The following is an 18,637-nucleotide window of genomic DNA, read 5'->3' on the forward strand; positions in this document are numbered from 1 at the left end:
GTATTTATCTTATTTGACTTCTATTTAGTTTTGACTCGTGGATCGTATTGTCAAACTGTACGGTCATATTAGTGATTTGATTTGGGCATGATTGAGAATTCATTTTTCTATTCCTGTCAACGTTTTCTGAATCGCAGGCGTCAGATTTTTATCTCAGGAGGGCTTGAATTTTCTAAGAAGTTCCGATTATATCCGAAGACATCCGGAGATTTCCGGGGACGTTTCAAAGATTTCTGAAGACGTTTTATCACTTCCTGCCATCACTCTCAGGTTGTGTTTCGTCAAATAATGTTCAGAATTAGCCAAGCCTAAAAGCGGACCCCCCAACACCAATCATTTACTCTACACAGTATTAAACTGTAAAGAAACACCAATATACCGAATGAATCGGGGGATAGTGCTTTTCACGCATTCTCGCAGCTGAACAGCTCGCGCGAACCTGAGTTGTAAGCAAATCCAACCTGGCGCAACAGAGGAAATTAAGCAGTCTACCAGCCCTTTCTCGGTATATCAACCACTGGAGGCCTCTGGGTCTCCAGATTTCCCATTTTTCACTTTTCGGTCAAAAACTCTGTTAAATTTTGATTCTTTATTTATTTTTTAATCACTACTGCAATTATACTAAATATTATATTGATTTATTTAGTGTAATTATTTTTGAATGACAATAGAACACGAATGCTTAGAAAATAGAGAGCTAGAGAACGTCAATTGACGCAACTCGCCGATATAGCACTGAAATGAGATCGGCAAACAATCAAACTATCGTGTGGCACTAAATGTTTGCGGGTTCTAATTTTTGCGATTTTTGCGGTTTTTTCTCCGATCCAAAAAAAGTGCCCGCAAAAATTTACTCCACTGGCGAAATTATACATGCAAAGATCAGATCCGGCATGAAGAATCCTTCGCTGCCATTTATTTAAAACGTCTCTTTCAATTCGTTTAGTCGGAAATGTTGTTGCTGATCGATTGCCGGAGCAATCAGCCACAGAAGAACACGATTCAATATTGTGATAGAGTTACACTGATTACTGTGACATCTCTTCATGCCGTTTCACTTGTCAATTTACAGGTAATCTAATTTGAAAAATGCCTAAATGTTGTAATGTCAATTAAACGCGGCTTCCCGATAAGCGCAAAAATTAGTACCCAGCAAGAAAAACCAGTCTTAAGGTGGCTCCATAGGTTAAATCATTTATGGCGTTGCACGCGCAAGTGTTATGTTTTGAATGCCGTTTTTTGCATTCGTTTTTTCCACCCAGTCCTCTCAAACTAATTACATGTAATAAGCAATGATTAAATAGTGTTTTACTATTAGCTCTGTTAAAATTATCGGTTTTAGTCTTGAATTATAAATGCCCAAACATGTTTTTGCTTTTTTATGGCTTTACTTGCGATTTTTTCACAGCATATCGCTTCCTGCGGGATACGAATTTTAAAGGCGAAAAACGTAGGGTTTGTAAAGGCAGGTTTTTCGATTTTTGCAAATTTACGTCTTTTATCGCAGCGAGAAAACTGGTCTTATAGATTTCCCTGAAAAACGAGCTCCGACTAAAGTAAAACATTTACTACCAATCTGCCAAGTTTTACGGAATTTCACCGAAGGAAACGCAAGAAAATTCACTGTCAGTTTTGCTTGTTGTGCTCATGTTGACGTAATGAAATATCAAAAAAAAAATGACGTTTTCCTTCGAGCGCGCGCAGATTACTTGAGTTTTCGTCCTCAGCGCGCTTGCGATTGTAAAACTATAGGGGGCCACCTTAATTAAGCAATCGAAAAAATCCCGGGAGAGAGGGGAGGGGGGACTCCCATATAAAAGGGGCGGGGAGCTCGGCGTACCTTTTCGGGGTTAAAAAAGCCGACTTGGTACCTCTTGGGGTGTAAATCCTCTAAAGGCCCCACAGCAGGAGCTTTGGCAGTACCTTTTAGGGTATTGAGTTGAAAGAAGTCAGTGTATGGGGATGTAATGCTCTAGAATTGAGGTGAACAAAATGCAAGCCACGCCCACAAAACAGGATCTTGGTACCTCTCAGGAGTTCTTTTCAAAATTTCCAACGAGCACCCCTGTCCTTTTTATATGGGAGTACCCCCGGGGCAAAAATTAGTTCTTGCACAAAAATTTAGTGCCACACCGTATGTGCACGTACACAGAACAAAACAGTCAAGCCGATCTCATACTCTGCCTTGTAAAGGTAAAAGGATCTTATTTTGTCTTAAAGTAATTAATATTTTCCATCGGTAGTATGTACGAACTTAGCGTAGTCTGCGAATGCCGTGGGTATTTTTCGGCGGCGCGATGTGCTCGGTTTCTGCTTCCACTTCCTCTGTCGAAGAGCCGTCGACTAACATACTGAGTAGGGGATCGGTATGGTTTGGTCTCTACAGCTAATTAACCAAAAACAACAAGCTTTATTTGTACTGCATCAACTCTCTAAGCTACTAGCATACAGAAATTCAGAGTACTGTGATATTTTTAAAAACTGAATGAGTTGGTTTTGATATTGTTGCATGTGAAATCAACAGTGTCTACCGACATGCTAACCAAAGGACTAACGCCAAACTAACGTCATAGTCATTAATTATATTGCGGCTGACTGAGTCGTGAACGATATCAGCTTGTGCACCTTGCAGTCCATAATCTGTGAGAGGAAGGAATAAATTTTAGGATCTATTTTGAATGCGTATTCTTCTTTTTACACTTGTTTTCGGGATGTGTTAAAACTATACAATAAGTCAACTTTTCATTGTCATCGGGTGCAGCCTGGATCATCAAGTTTGTTTATCAAGTACGTGGAACAATGATGACACGAACCAGTTATTTTCGCGGGAAGCCCTTGCTGATACTTGTCGGACTTTCAGTATGTCTTATTCTATGGATGGCGTTTCAACATTACAAAAGAATGCCCCTGCAAGAAAGGAGTCGTTTAACAGTAACAAAGGAGCAATTCATGCTTGAAGCAAAGCCTTTTCGAATTCTCAGTGGATCAATACACTACTTTAGAGTTGTGCCGGAATATTGGAGAGATCGGCTACTGAAACTTAAAGCTATGGGATTGAACACCGTAGAAACGTAAGTTTTTAGTGTGAGATATTGAAAGTTAATTGAGCAATCTGACTTAAATTTAAGCGTTCCGTTATTGAAAGACGGTAAACCTTCAGTAACGATAAGCTTATAAATAAGTTCATCGCATAGAATTCCAAGAAAGATTAAAAACGCCCTTTACCGCTTGCAAATATCTGCATTGGGTCCGGACATATTTACGTTTGAAAAATGTGAAAAATAGACTGATGATGTCATACCAATATTACATATGGGTGATTGACCAAGCGTGAGGTCAAGATGGCTGCATGGATATTGGCCAATTTTTTTTTTTTTTTTTTTTTTTCGTGTTTATAGACCAGGAAGGAGACAAGGGTCATAAAGACGCAAAAAGGAAAAAGGCCAATATTTAGCTCTTATTAACCGAGCAGGAGGTTTGTATGGGAGAATCTTGACCGAGTTCGTGAGTACAGACGAACGCGGTGAGGTCTGTACACACGACCGAGGTCAAGATTCTCCCATACAGACCGACTTGGCTCGGTTGATAAGATGTTTATTTTATGGCAAACAAGAAAAATTTATATCGTTTAATGAAACTGGTTTGCTGACATTTTGCTTGCAAACGGAGATGAGCTTAACTTAAACCTGCCGAAATTTGCTCGTCCTCTTTACTTTTTTTTTTTTTTTTGTCATCAGGCCTTTTGGCACTTCCATAAATGATTGAGAAGAAAATAAAAGAAAACGGTGAACATTTTTGTATTTTAGTTTGCTACTTTTTCAACGCAAAATGGAACCGGTCTAGATGGGAAAATCTAGAGCGCGGTCAATATCGATTTTAGCCAATCAAATTCGTGAATTCGGTAGTTCCCAGTCCTTGTGAGACACAGCCATATAATAACCAGCCATCTTCACTGAACGGGATTTACTATACTGAAAAAGAATACCATTTTCTTGCGGGACACAGCGGCTAATCCCGAGCGGGCAAGATAGCTCCATCTTGCCTGCTCGGGTAGCCAATCACGGCCCAGGATTCGGTTCACCTTGCTAGCTCGCGGAGCAAACCATATAATAAATCAATTAAATAAATAGAGCTGCTGAACTAGGTCAATTTGCAGCAGATACCAAGGAAACTTGCTAGGCTTATAGTCCTAAAGGCAACAAACCTACGGCTGTAAAGTATTCTGTTCCCATGGAAACTCACTCTTTTCCAGTCCGCTCCAACCTGATTTCAAAGCCCACAAACTCGACCTAACATATCTGTATGCTTGCTGGATCATGCTGATGAGGCACTGTTGGCAAATATCAAAATGGAATGCCAAAGGTGGCCAAAAAAGCTTTTAATATCGGGCAGGCTGGAACCCAGTATGTTTCCATGGTAACAAAACTGTTAAACTCATATTGTGAAGCACAACTAGTAAAATCTCGCTGCAAAGAATTAGACATTTATGACAAAAATTGGCTGAGACGTCTTTTTTCATCATTTATGATGTCATCACTTGGCTAACTTGTATATCTTAAAAACTGAAATATCCCTGGAACGAAAAGAGATATTTGAACATAGCAAACAGCATTAAATAAACCCTATACTAGTAGTAATCGTAGATTAAAGAGTGCGTTCGAGTATTGATGGGTTTGGTTTGTTAAAATACCAAAAATTCTAGGAACAGCATTTTTTGCGTAAGCTGTTAGTTGGACATGAAATTGGCCCCCTCGCAGGGGCGAAAACAAATGATGGATTCATCGCAAAGCACGTGCATACAAGACGGTTGTTCTCGTTCATACAGGTATTACGTATAAATATTAGTTACGATTCTGGACCAAACGTTGCCTGTTCCGTTGGTATGCGAGACGAAGTGCGTTCATTACCAAAACTAAGACAATTATTCTGTTTGCGAACACGACTTTGAATCGCCTTGCCACTTCCAATGAAACGGCACACTTTCGTTGGGTTTATGTTACATATTTTGCGCACAGAAGTCTAGACCAGCGAAGTGAAACTACACATTTCCTCCTCTAGTTTATTCAGCAGAGAGCAGTGCTGGTTTTTGGTCGAAGAGAAAAGGATACACAATAGGCAGCCAAACTTCAGTTTTCTGTTCGAACCAAAAGTCCTACACAACCCCTGAAGTCCGCAATGTTCCACAACACTCGAAAGAAAGCACATGGACGAACATGGAGATGACGTCATTCGCCTCTGAAGAACTTTTATGGGGGCCCGAATTGGTGTCCATAGATAGATACACAAAAACTCGATTTATCCCCATTTCCCGATTAGAGCTGCGTTCTCTCGAACGCAAACATGAGTGCACCGTGGGAGACATTGATTAAATCATTTTACTGAATCAACAACAATTTCTCCACAGTTACGTTCCCTGGAATCTTCATGAAGAAATTAAAGGACAGTTCAACTTTGAAGGAATCTTAGATATAGTGTGAGTCTATGCCATATTAAAATTTTGTATAAAATAAGGATGCAGACATGAGGTCAGTCAATGACAAATGCCAGTTCAGGAATGAATGAGAATGCAATTAAGGTTTTACGCCACTTATGATATCTCAATACCCTTTCAAATGCATGAGTCTTTTAGACTGAGAAGATTTTAGATGTCTTATATAATTTGCACTGCAGTAATGTTAAATTGGCGTGCTCTCAGCCAATCACAATGAAGTAATTTTCTCAGTCTTATAACAAGGGTCATTACTGACAGGTTAGTGATTAGTTGTAAGGTAATGTAACATTAGTAAAATACAAACCCAGCAAAAATAAACAAAAATGTGAACCCAATAAATCTCAAACATAAAAATAAGTACGGGTAGTCTCACAGCACCCTCGCCCACCCTACTCCAATATGAGCCCATTGGCAAAAGGAGGCCGTTGTCCCTAATTGGTTCCCTTGGTGCGTACAATCAATCAATCAACCAATAAACTTTATTTAGTGTCTAAAACTTCTAGTCAGCCCGGAGACCGACTAATCGGGGACACCTCCAATAAAATTGCTAATAAATTAAGTTAATAAATTAAGTACTTACTGATCACATTGCTTTCTTACTACGGATGTTTGAAGTTAGATTATAATGGGGCATGCACACCGTTTGTGCAGCAATTATAAGGTTCTTGTTGCTATTTCCCATGTGTTTGTAAAACTGACAGAATTTATCACTGATATATATTTGTCATTTAAAAAAAGTGGCTCTCTCAGATCACTGGACAAAAACTCAGGCACCTTTATGTTGGCCAGTAGTTGCAGGTTTTGTCTTGTCTTTTGTCTTATCTCGCATTCTATGTTTAAACTGCGTTACGGTATCACTCAACCGACAGAAAAGATACACTACAAACCCAACTTATTTATTTATTTAGAGAGAAGTACTGAAATCCTAGTTACAAAGAAGCGACTTCTAAACAATGCAATCTATCGCCAAATTAACTTGAGTCTGCTACTAAAACCTCAGTCACCACTGACACAAACCCACAGTAATTAAACGTCGCTGTCTCCAAAGAAATCTCCTCTCGATCCACTTGACTTTAAATGAAGTTCCTCAATAGCTGTCTACGAACCTCTTGGTATAGCTTCTCTAGTCGGTCTCTGCTGACAATAATGACCCCCACTATCTAGCTGAGTCCTTATATACAATTTAATTAATATTCTAGAATGTTCTTGGAGCTTATTCTAACACAACTATTTAAATATATGGCATTACATCATAGTTACATCATTCAGTAGAATATTTTAAACTGTCCTATAGCGCGACAGTAGAAGATTCTGGTACAAACATTGCGCGACTAAACCTTCTATAAATTACCAGAAACTTAGTATTTACAACTGCTCTCCACAACAACTGTTTTGCAGTGAATTCATCAAGTTAGCCCAATCAGTTGGTTTATATGTGATCATCCGTCCTGGACCGTACATTTGTGCAGAGTGGGACCTTGGGGGACTGCCAAGGTAAGGAATATTGCTTAAGAGTTTTTAGACACAATATTAACAATAATAATAATAATAATACATACATACATAATATTTTAAGAGGAGGCCTCCAATCACCATAAGGTGGTTTTCAGGAGGGTCCTCTGAGAAAATAAATGTTAAACCTTTAAAATACATTAAAATCTAAAATACAATAAAAAGGACAAAAACCTATGCGGTAAACTAATTAGGATTAAAAACTAAAACAAGAATTAAAATACTAAAAACGGTTCAATAAAAATAGGAAACTTCCAAAAGGAACAATTATTTATATAATTAAATTATTATTTATTATTCATAATATTGCCTAGAGGATATTGACTAGTCTTAAGCCATAAGAGAATGGTGATGCTTTGTTTTCAGCATTTTGAAATATTTTGTGCACTTTGTTTTCCTAAACATAGCTGGCTCTTACGTGATCCCAACATGAAACTTAGGTCTATGTATCCTGCATACATTCATGCTGTTGAGAAATATTTCAAGAAACTTCTTCCAATACTTGTCCCTCTTCAGGTAATTTTTTTGCCTAGTTTGTACTGGATGTGGTAAAATATGTTCATTTTATGTTACATGTAGTTTGTTTTCAGAAATTATCGACTGTCAAAATTATGTCGCCTTCATACTTAGCCTTACCCTATTGAGAAACGGCAACCATTTTAATGTTCTGTAAAGTTAAGAACATTTCATCTGAAGCATACATGCTTTGTCTCTCAACATAGCAACCCTTTCTTAAAGTAATACAGCTTATGTGATTGCTGGAGTGTCACTATGTTGTGAGGTTTTGTTTGCTTATTTTTCAGTACTCGCGTGGTGGTCCAATAATAGCATTTCAAGTAGAAAATGAATATGGTTTAAGCTATGAAGAACATGATCTCAGCAAAGAATACATGGCTTATCTCAAAACAGTGAGGAAAATTATAATTTTATTTAGCTATAAATAATGTGACTTTAGGTAAGTAATTTGCACTGATGAAGGGATTTTGTTTAGCGACTTCCCAGTTGTTGCTTTTTGGGGGATGTGCATGACCTGCAGGTTTCCTCTGATTTATAGGAATAGATTTAGATGAAAGAATCATATCAGCTCGAAAAGATGCTAAACAGACTTGTTTAGAATGAATTCATCCACCTCATTTAGAGATCTCCGCGTTACTAATAAGTAATGTTTAGTATTAGGATACTTTTAGTATTTTTTGAGTATTAGTACTGGATGTATCGATCATTTTATTTACAAGTCTACTGCAGGCAATGAAAACTTCTTTTCTTGTAGTTATAACTTACGATGTGGAAACATTTCAGCTTATGATAAATGAAGGCATCTCAGAGCTGTTGTTTACATCAGATAATGTATGGCAAATGGAGGCATCATACTATCCTGAGCTACCAGGAGGTGAGATGGAAAACATGAACCACCAAATGCGTTTGTGCCTTGTTCTGGAAAACTAGCTACCGCCTAAATTTGAGGCCAAACGAACAAATTCCCTTTGACTTGTAGTTTCAAAAGGGACCCTAAAGATGATTCACACGCTCACATTTAAAGGTCGTGAAAAATTCGACAATTCATTTTATTTCAAAATTCTTGGTATAGTGTGATGGCTAGCTCTATAAGCTTTAATTTGATATAGCCGGGGCTTAGGTATCTACAGTTTAAACCGCTACAGTTTACATCGCTTGGGCGCGAGACACCTTTTAAGGTACTCTAAAGGTACACGCTAACCTTAATTAAAAAAGCTCTGGACCAAATCATCTATAACCTCATGGGAATGAAGAGCAAATGATCTCAATTGTTTGCCAATAACCACCCAGTCTCCACAGTCGCCAAGAACAGGTGATATGTTGTTTCATAGCTATGAAAGAATACCAGCACCTGTGAGTAAGTTTCATTCCGACTTTTTTCTCTTTACATTATTAATAGCGCTGAAGACTGCCAATTTCCAGAGTGATGAGATCAGTAATCTTAACAGGCTTAAGAAGCTACAGGTAAGCGTAATCATCAATACATGTAGGTGACAAATCATTCAGAAACAGTGAGAAAAGTTTATTTGAGATGCTTTTGAAGCCAACAAGTTGTAAATTCCAAACTGAGATATTTAGGACTTGACTAATAACTTTTGTCATATGGCTTGTGCAACTACGATACTAAGCCTATGTCACGGCAATTTTACAGACCGGTCTATTTTTTAGGCTTCTTTCCCCGCGAAATCGATCAGTTCCAGTCTACATATATGACCGCACATCGATAAGGAAAAAAATACTTGTTTTTCTTTTTAATTTTCCGGTGAAATGATGACGTCAACTAAGAATTAAGTCTGTGCTTGTGACTGGTCACTGAGGTTTCTTCGGGGCTCTCAATTCGCGGTAAATTCAAACTAAAAATAGATCGCTCTGTGAAAACGCTATGACAGGAATATGGGGTAGTTGCACGCTCCTAGTGATCAGGGTTCCTTCACTCGGTCTTTATGGGAAAATCTCATACCTTGGCTTTGTCGTATTGACCTCGCTATCGCCCGGTAAAAAACAGCGATGTCTTGGTTTGAGGTTTTCCCATCAAGACCTCACTTTTTGTTAACAAGTACTTGATAGGGATCTTATCAATATCGGTAATGAACCACTCTGAATACTAAACAACCACAAAGGAGTGACATTTTTAATGCGGCTTACAGGTAGAGGGACATAGCGCAAGATGTACTTAAAGAACTTAACTATGATTTGTTTTAATTGCAGCCTGATAAGCCACTAATGGTGACAGAATTCTGGCCAGGATGGTTTGATCATTGGGGTGAAGGACATCACAAGATGGAGGTCAAGAAAGTGAAAGAAAGAGTATCAAACATACTGAGAGCTGGAGCTTCAATTAACTTCTACATGTTTCATGATAGGTTGGATACTAATTCACTTATAATTCACTTATCACTACTCAAAGTGGCTTCGACAGTGCTAATCCTAGCAGTATGCAGGACGCTGTCAAATATGAACTCAGTTAAATGGCTTTGTTCTCCATGGGTTCTCGTAGCTCAGTGGATAGAGTGCCCGCCCGGTGTTCGGGAGGTCATGGGTTCAATTCCTGTCGGGACTCAGATTTTTTCTTTGTCCCACTGCACGCTCGTGTAATATTGATCAATTTCGCGCGAGACAACTCTACTTAAGGTCTTTGTGAGTTCTATCTCGACGGAATTACCTTAAGTCGGTCGATCAACCAAACAACACACAACTAAAGCCTCGGGCGAACCCAAAAGCATATGCGTCAATTCCATATGTTAAAGAGGTAACGGAGCGAATTAGACGGATTTTGAACCGCGAAAATATCAAGACAATTTTTTAACCACTAAAAAGATTGGGTAATGTTTTCAAGAAACCCAAGTAAAGGCCGACAAAAGAACAGTCGAAAGGAATCGTGTACAAAGTTGGTTGCAGAACGTTCTTATTTGGTTATATTGGAGAGAGTAAAAGAAGTTGGAAGTGCGGGGGGCTGAACATAAGTCTGGAACTATTTAAATGGGAATGTCGGCTAACATGCCGAAACCACTGGCCACGATATACACCCTAATTATGCGAGCATCTTGGAAACAGGCGTATACGTAAAAAAACAAGGACAAAAGGCTTTTTCTAGAGTCATTACATTCATTCCTGGACAAAAACTCTGTTAATGAAAGAGCACCCTTCCCAAGGGTTTATGCATCACTGCTTTCCTCCCTAACAGGCAACGAACAATGACGTCTTAGCTACATTTTGCATTCCGTGACTCTTGCCGGGTACATTTCTCTGAAGAAGCAGGAGGCGGTCGAAAATTCAGTTGTAACGTTTTTTTTTAGATCTGTTTTAAACTCCTTTTATAAATTTTAATAGATACTAATATTTGTTTTATTATTTTAAAGGAGGAACAAATTTTGGCTTCATGAATGGTGCCAGTTCTATCACAAATGAGTTTAAGTACCAGCCAGGAGTCACTTCCTATGGTATGTTAACAACTGCGTGGTGTTTTTCGGTATCATTTCACTTGACCGGACTTCTTTTCAAAAAGTAAACAATAATGTCACTCCTTCAGATATGACAAATAAATGATTAACGAATTATCATTCCTGACCTGAACTGAAAGTAATATCATAACCCAACTTAACATAAGAGGGGTTTGAATTTGACAGCATTAATTTTCACGACAACTTACTTTTCTTATACAAGTGAATATATGAAAGAACATATATTTGAATCGCAGAGAAAGATATGAAGGCATGACTGATGATCGCAGTTATACACACAACTGAAGCAGTTATGAAACTAAAGCCTGAAAAGAATTCAGGCCTGAACTTTTTTTCCACGCTTTAATTTCACAATAGCTTACGTTGTGTGTATAACTGCCATCATCAATCATTTCTTCATTACTTTTCTTATCTTAAGTTGGCCACTTTTGTTCAGTTGGATTTTTTATGCAACTGTCCAAAAACTCTCATGACACAAAGGTTTAATAAGGTATATGTACAATATGGTATAAATCCTGATGAAGAATCAGCAAGAGAATTGTAACATAAAGCACAACAGCAGTAACCCAATAAGGTTTTAAAATTATAATCTACTGAAATTCCTCAGTTGCCAAGAATTGTAGACCTAATTCACTTCCGTCTTCACTGTTTTATTTTCTGTAGATTACGATGCTCCATTGTCTGAAGCTGGTGACATCACTGAGAAGTTCCAGGCATTGAAAGAAGTTATTGAAAAATACAATCCAGATGTCGACAAAGAAGGTGATTAAACATGTATCTGACAGAAATAGAAACCATGTTCTGTTAGCTATTGAAACATGAGTGGAAGTTTAGGAGAACAAGAAATGCTGTGGAAATACGAGCAGACAGGTAAGTGTTCCCACAGATTTTTCGACTTCTCTCAGTCAGACTTTCACAAATGTTTCAAAGTCTATAACTCGATAGAAACACTTAGAACATGTTTTCTTTTTCTATTAGGAAATACTGCAACAAATAACGAAAAAAAGCTTGGTTACTTTGATCATCGTAATATAAATTCTCTTTGCTTGTGTTATCATTACGTCAGCAGCTCGTACTAGTTCTGTGTTTATTTTCTATTGCAAGTTATAGAAACACGATCTTACACCAATCAGCAGGACTTTTCTTTCGGGGGGGGGGTCTAATGGTTTATATGGAATGGAATTTCCAGAATGGAATCAGTATCAGCAAACACTGTGCACCAACTTTCACTTAAAATACTAAGCCATTCTAGATGAAAAATAAAAGCTGTACATCAGTTAACAGTTCTCAAACTATTTCTTTTTCAGTTTCATTTAACGAGAACCACAAGAGGACAACATATGGTAAGGACATTGATAATATAAACATGAAGCTACTGATGCAACAAGGTTAGGAGCTAGTTGCATGAAATCTGAATGCATGAATGATAGTTAGAAGGGAGCAGGGATGCACATGGTCCCAGGTTTGAATTACAGTCTAATATCATAGGTGAGTTGAGTTTTTCATTGCTTCTTGTCCTTTTACGGAGGGTATTCCTCTGGGTTCTAAGGTTTTTCTTCCTCCAAAAGCTCCCGAACATTTTTGGAGCCTGAGGGCTAAATATGTGCTACCCTTCTTAAACAATTTTTTTCCAGTCACTAAATTATTAATTCATTAATTTATTGAGCATAACATTGCAATAATTATTATGGGTTAAATTTTTTTGCAGAGTATGTTGAAATGCAGCATGTTTTGCAGCTTGGAGAAATGTTGCATTTCTTTGTAAGTAGTAACGCATAATGAGGTCTTGTAATTGAAAGTTTAGTACAAGTTGTTAACTAAAATTCCTCACTGCTAGTGGTGAACATATTAATTAACTTCCAGATGTGTTTGTTAATAATTGTTGTTTTTGTTAATTCTTCAAAGGAATTTTCAGTTAGCTACTTTGCTATCGAATGCGTAGTTTGATAGGTGAATCATGAAATAGTTTTCAAATGTGTTTTTTTTATCAATGTGCATTGTTTCTTTAAATAACGTTTTTATTTTTCAAGACGCCGGTGGAGACAGAGAATGTGATGCCGATGGAACAGCTACCTATTAACAACAATGGTGGACAAGGATATGGCTTCATTCTGTATCAAAAAGGGCTTGATACAATCCCCAGAGAAATCACAATCCACAACATAAGCGACAGAGCGCAGGTGCATGACTTTCAAAGAATGGAACCCACAGGAACGCTATATCATATTCTTAAGTTAAGAGAGTTCCCTGACCCTGGTTTGTGCTACACACGAGCTTGAACGCCATCAAGTCATGGAGCCAGCCACACAGTTGGAAACCCTTGTTGAGGGATTGCTCTTATACACAAATAAACACTTCAGTCTGTTTTCACCAGTTTGTTTTGGTAGGAGAAGGTTAGAAACATTACTGATCTAAGTTGATGACTCCTGGGCTGTTCTACTATAGGTTGAAAAACATTTACTGGAATATGGCAAATCAATTCCTATAAAAAAGGACTTTGTGGACTTCTGGACTCATAGTACAAATGCGTTCTAAATTTAACAAAAGGTAGAAATGTTGCTAATATCAAATAAATTATTTTCTTTTCAATTTGTTCTAGGTTTTCCTTGACTTCCAACTGATCCACACAACTGACTCAGTGGAACAAGACAAATCTTACATTGACGAAAAAGAACTTTCGAAAGTTACAATAAAACTTCAAAATGACCAAATACACAATGAAAAGGTGACAAACTTGGTTCATTATCCTAGTTAATGTTGTTCTTTATTCTTCTCCACGTTGACTCAGTAAGGCTCTCATGGAAGGAAAAAGATTCTTGATTCTCGCATTCTTGACCTGGCCGTGAGCTCACAAATAATCAGATGAACACAGGCAAAGATTTGTTTCTTGCCCTTGCAGGGTTCTAAAATTCAGCTTGATATTCTTGTTGAAAACATGGGGCGCGTGAACTTTTGGACATTCATGAACAAACAACGGAAAGGTGAGGCTATTTATTTTGCTCTTATAGAGTCTGGTAACCACTGCTAAGGAAAAAAAATACTAACAATGTTTACAATACCTGTAAATGTCTGCTCTTGGATACAGGTAGTGGAAGTATAAGGGATAGTCTTAACGCACATTTAATTATGACAAGGTTAATAACATCTTTAATGTCTTTGCTCAGTTTTGAGGAACGTAGAACTGTCGCTGTAATAAAGTGTTCAAATTTTATTTGTCGTCCAGGCATACTTGGTCAGATGTTCTGGTAGATGGAGAAAAACAAAGAGGCTGGAAAATCTACCCAATGGACTTCAAGGGAGACTTTTTCAAGAGGTGAAGATTTAGTGAACAAAATCATTTGTTAGTCTTTTTTCTTGATTGTTGACTAAAATAGCGCCACTAGCGAAACATTGTATTGAAACTACCTTTATTGCAACGTCATGCATATTGCTGTTTTAGTGATCAAATGCATGAATGTAATGGAGAATCGCATTACTTGTGAAGTGTTGAATTGCAACTACCATAGGCATATTGCAACGCTATGCACAGTGAGACCACTGTTACGTTGTGTTGTAGAATAAGTAGAGAATCAGATTGGACGAAAATGAAAGAAGGAGAGTTACCCTCCATACCATCACTATACCGAGGAACATTTGAGGTGACAGAGAAACCTAAAGACACATTCCTGCACATGAAAGGTTAGACCAAAGGCGTGTGCTTCATTAATGGACATAACCTAGGCAGGTACTGGCAAATAGGGCCACAAGAGACGCTATATCTCCCAGCACCATGGTTAAACAAGGGACATAATGAGGTATGTTAGTTAACATGAAATACTGTACAGTAGAATCTTGAGTTTTTCGAGCTACGGACATTGGTACCTTTGTAAGAACGTTTTGCCAAAGGAACTAAAATTTCCTCGAATAACTGGCGGTTCGGGAAATATCTAGCGTTAAATAATCCATACCCTCTTAAGGTATTTTGATGCTCACTGTTTTCCGATGGGCACCATGATTCCATGTTCATGTGGTGTACACCTTTAGTGTTTAAACACATCATGGTTCCAAAAGATGAAAACACTGATGCTCCACACCATGATTGGAAGTGACGAAGCATTAAATCACTCATTGAGCCTATAGTAGTTGGAGCGTGGGGAGATTCTATACAGTAACATTTTTTGTTTCTCTTTCAGTTGCTGGTGTTTGAATTGGAGAAATGTGAAGTTCCCGATGTTTCATTTGTCACAGAGCCAAAGCTCACTGGGGAACCTGTTTTCAGACAGTAAACATGACATTGCGAACAGAATGCCACGAGTATTTTACAGTTTTTAATTACTGATCTAGCTTCAAAACCTTTTTGTTGTTTTACAGTTTTATATTTTATCCTATTTTTGTAATCAATAGTTCTCTTGTTTGTAAATACCTTTCAGATACTCTTTTAGATAGTTTTTTTTTTTAAATTTTCAGACATGACTACCTCCGCGTTGCTGTTATATTTTTATCGCGTATAAATAAATGCTTTACACTAACTTACGCCTTAATGAAACAGAACAAAATTATGGAAGCAAGGAAGTGAACCCTCATGCTTACGCAGTCGAAGAGCAGTTGTATGGCTGTTCTTCTGATCCTGTCGCCTTTGACCTGTGCATGCAGTTAAAATTGTATATGTCCTTTGTTCTGCCGCAATTTCTATATTAATCTGCAGTATGGCACTTTTGTAGCTCTAGGAATAGCGACAAATTTGAGACATCGAACAAGCGCGCACTACGCGACGTTTTTAAAGACAGGGAATCAACATATTATCAGTTATTAGATAGAGCAGCAACTAGGATCTACAATTTAAGGGTACAGAATATGTTAATTGCAATTTATAAATGTTTACATTACAATTTCTACCCGAAGTATGTTAAAGATTACTTGACTTTGCGTTTACAGTCTACTCTCTGTGAGGACCTGATATATTTTCATTGTGTAAACCTGCTTCCACTTCTTATGATCTTCACTCTTTTAAGTATTTCGCTTGTAAAACTTGGAACTCTCTACCTAACTGAACTGCAAAGAGAGATGTAAAGACATGAATGGTCATCGAGGTTTTGTACACAATCTGATTTTTTTCACGCTCAATATATTTACTATAGTGTAGTCTTAAAGATGTCAACAAAAACTCTTTCTAATTCAGGGTTAGAAAGTTAGGCTTTTGCATAATATTGCTGAAACTCAATTGCATTAAATATCAAAGAATCGTGAGAAGTGCACAGTCATTTTCTTCCATTGGTTCAATTGGCATATTACGTTGCTTGGAATGGATAAGTTTAAGCTGTAATAGCTCAAATCTTTTAGCTAGGTGTGAGTTGGCGTGAGATCGAAGCTTTCTACCGACAGCCGTGATAATTGGCAGATATATTTTTCCCAGCAAAATCAGAAAATCGGTTGTCTTCATAGAGTCAGTCATAACTAAGGGATCATAAGGTACTTGATTCTTACCTTGCATACGGCTGCTGGGCCTGAAATTTGAATCGATCAATCAGACATTAATGTATGTGGAAAGTCATTGAAATTGGGCAACTTTTCTCACTGGAGATATTCACGAAATTTACAGTTCCAAAGACCATTATGATATCAGATTGTAGAAAGTGAAAAATATTAATTAAAACATTTTGAGTCTCCAAGCTTCTAATTTGGCGCCAGAAATAGATCACACCGCCGTCTGGCAACTCGCCCTTGGTTCGTCGCGTGTCACCAGGTAAGATAATAGTTGTGTTAATATTCTGAACTATTCTATTATCTGTTCCTTGTGAAATCAGTAAACACGGAATTCTTAACCCTTTGAATACCAAACTTTCGCCAAAAAATACCGTTTTTAACCGTTTAGTCAGATTTTTTGGCTGCCATGACGCTAAATAAGCCTAAGTTTTGCCCAGAAAGTTTTTTTTCCCCAAAAGGAGAGATTTTTCGAGAATTAGGTACAAAATTAAGCAATATTTCAGTTCTGGGCATGCGCATAAGCTAAAATTTTCTCGGTCCTTTTTCTCTGGCTACCTTTTGTGTTGCATGTTCTTTCTGGCTGCCGTGAAAAGTTGCATGTTAATTATGGGCGAAGCTTAGAAATAGACCTTGATCAATCATAGGCATAGTGGACCATTTTACCATCGTTTTTCAGGCACCAAAACTGATAACGTTGATTTTCCATTTGCGACGTCGGAATGTCGTCGATATCTAAACCTGACCATTGTAAGGTAAGGCCTAGCCAAGTACTACCATCTGCTTATCAATAATATCTGATGACGTTTAAAATGATGACGTCACAAGTGGTACAAAGAGCACGACCATTAAGTGGCCGTATATGGCTACTTGCGCGTCAAAGGGTTAAGTTAACTATTAGAAGAGGCCAAAGCACCTTTAACATTGTCCATATTTTTGTTAGCTACGAAGAGAAAGCTCATTGTCCGTATCATTTGAATCGAAAGAACAGCTCGGCTTTGACTGCCGCCTCAGAAAAATATTCTGCAGATATGAGAAAAGCTTAGGCACGGATTGTGTTTGTTGTTCTTGTTTTTTCAAGACCATGGGTAATTTTTTAGCCGCCAGTTATCCGGCTTCCTCTCTCGACATCCGTCGAGTAACATACTGTGTAGGGGCCCGGTAAGGTTTGGTCTCTACAGCTAATTAATAATGGTAATAGGACTGAGTGGAGTCCAATTCGGTCTGTAATAATACGAGTGATTAACAAAATCGGACGACCGCGAAGCGGGAGTCCGATTTGTTAATCACGAGTATGATTACAGATTGAATTGGACGACGCGAAGCCCTGTCACCAATTAATCAAAACTATTGATTAATCAAAATTCGAGAAACGAACAAACCATCGATTGAGCGCTGAACGATTAAACGTCGTTATATATGAATGCCGAAAAACACAGCAGTTTACTCAACAAAGAACACCGCAGCTACGGCAGCCCAGAAGGGTCACCTACCATTTTTATTTTTTTAATGTTTGTTTTAATGTTTGTTTTAATTTTTGTTTTAATTTTCGTTTTTTGTTTTTTTAATTTTTGTTTCCGTTTTTGTTTTTTGTCTTTTGATTTTTGTTTTCGTTTTTGTTTTGTTAATTTTTGTGTTTGTTTTTGTTTTTAATTTTTGTTTCCGTTTTTGTTTCTTAAATTTTTGTTTCTGTTTTGTTTTTGTTTTTCATTGTCATTTTTTTTTCTGGTCCGAACAAAAGAAATAAAAACGCAAACAAAAATTAAAAACAAAAACAAAAATTAACAAAACAAAAACGAAAACAAAAATTTAAAACAAAAAACAAAAAACGAAAATGAAAACACAAATTAAAACAAACATTAAAAAAATAAAAATGGTAGGTGACCCTTCTGGGCTACCGTACGCAACAGCGCGAGCAAAATGACGCGTTCTGTCCAATTACAAGCATGACGAGTACACTGTCCAATTAATGCTCAAATCGGGCTGCTGATAGCCAATCACGTTCGCGAATTTTGTTATAGTTTTGATTAACCCAAAATTCAGAGTACTATGGTATTATAAAAAAAAACTGAACGAGTTGGTTTGACAATGTTGCATGTGAAATCAATATAGTTGACGGAATTTCCGCGGACCCTGCGCTGCTGGGAGCTACGTAGATTACTTTAGTCATTATACCGCTGACTCACGGCCTGACTGA

At 37.6% G+C, this 18,637-nt stretch overlaps 1 pseudogene across 1 annotated transcript; it reads left to right on the forward strand.

Annotated features, from left to right (window-relative positions):
- The first annotated feature begins 97 nt into the window (after positions 1–97).
- On the forward strand, positions 98–16,197 carry LOC110040073 (beta-galactosidase-1-like protein 2; annotated as a pseudogene). The gene is made up of 18 exons (XR_016208796.1): positions 98–3,071; positions 5,405–5,473; positions 6,890–6,985; positions 7,411–7,519; positions 7,807–7,911; positions 8,303–8,393; positions 8,919–8,983; positions 9,728–9,877; positions 10,878–10,959; positions 11,644–11,742; positions 12,288–12,323; positions 12,689–12,741; positions 13,011–13,160; positions 13,580–13,705; positions 13,880–13,994; positions 14,218–14,293; positions 14,537–14,774; positions 15,153–16,197. The product of XR_016208796.1 is annotated as a beta-galactosidase-1-like protein 2 (transcript).
- The last annotated feature ends 2,440 nt before the right edge of the window (positions 16,198–18,637 follow it).

The sequence above is a fragment of the Orbicella faveolata genome, unplaced genomic scaffold (assembly GCF_042242905.1).
Source record: "Orbicella faveolata isolate gen_17 unplaced genomic scaffold, um_ofav_v1 contig_25, whole genome shotgun sequence".
Lineage (NCBI taxonomy): Eukaryota > Metazoa > Cnidaria > Anthozoa > Scleractinia > Merulinidae > Orbicella > Orbicella faveolata.